This window comes from Aspergillus sydowii, assembly GCF_001890705.1.
Source record: "Aspergillus sydowii CBS 593.65 unplaced genomic scaffold ASPSYscaffold_22, whole genome shotgun sequence".
Classification (NCBI taxonomy): domain Eukaryota; kingdom Fungi; phylum Ascomycota; class Eurotiomycetes; order Eurotiales; family Aspergillaceae; genus Aspergillus; species Aspergillus sydowii.
The window spans coordinates 13,185-13,693 of NW_024467880.1; positions in this window are offsets into that span (position 1 = coordinate 13,185).

Genomic DNA, 509 nt, shown 5'->3' on the forward strand with positions numbered 1-509 from the left:
GTTCAGAGGCCTAGCCGGGTACTAGTTTAGGATTCCCATAAGACTGTGCCTCGGAGAGCGTGGCCTATCCAGTTGAGTGGATGGGGAAGCCTGACCTCGATAGTGGTCTCGCTCAGTCTTNTAGTAATCCCGCTCTTCTTTCAAGAACTCACTCCTCTCGCGTTCCTTTCCAAGCTCTTCCTCCAGGGCTTTGACCTTGTTCTGTACCTTTTCGAGCTCTTGNTGCAGCAATTCTCGCTCCTTCTTCCTGTGACGGTGTCTCTGCGACGCATCAGCATTTGCCTTCCGCTTCTCCGCCAATCTTTTTGAACCCGAATCGTTGTATTCGACAAGTATCCGAGGTGACGACATTATGNTCTATTACGGACTGTCAGCTTCCCTATTAGTATTTTAGGATAAGGCCGGGACTACACCTCAGAAAGATCCCTTCTCCAATGTTTATTCTAAGTAGGGATTTCGAGTCACTTATTGCAAAAGGACGTCGTGCAAGTACTTCCGGGACTAGGGAT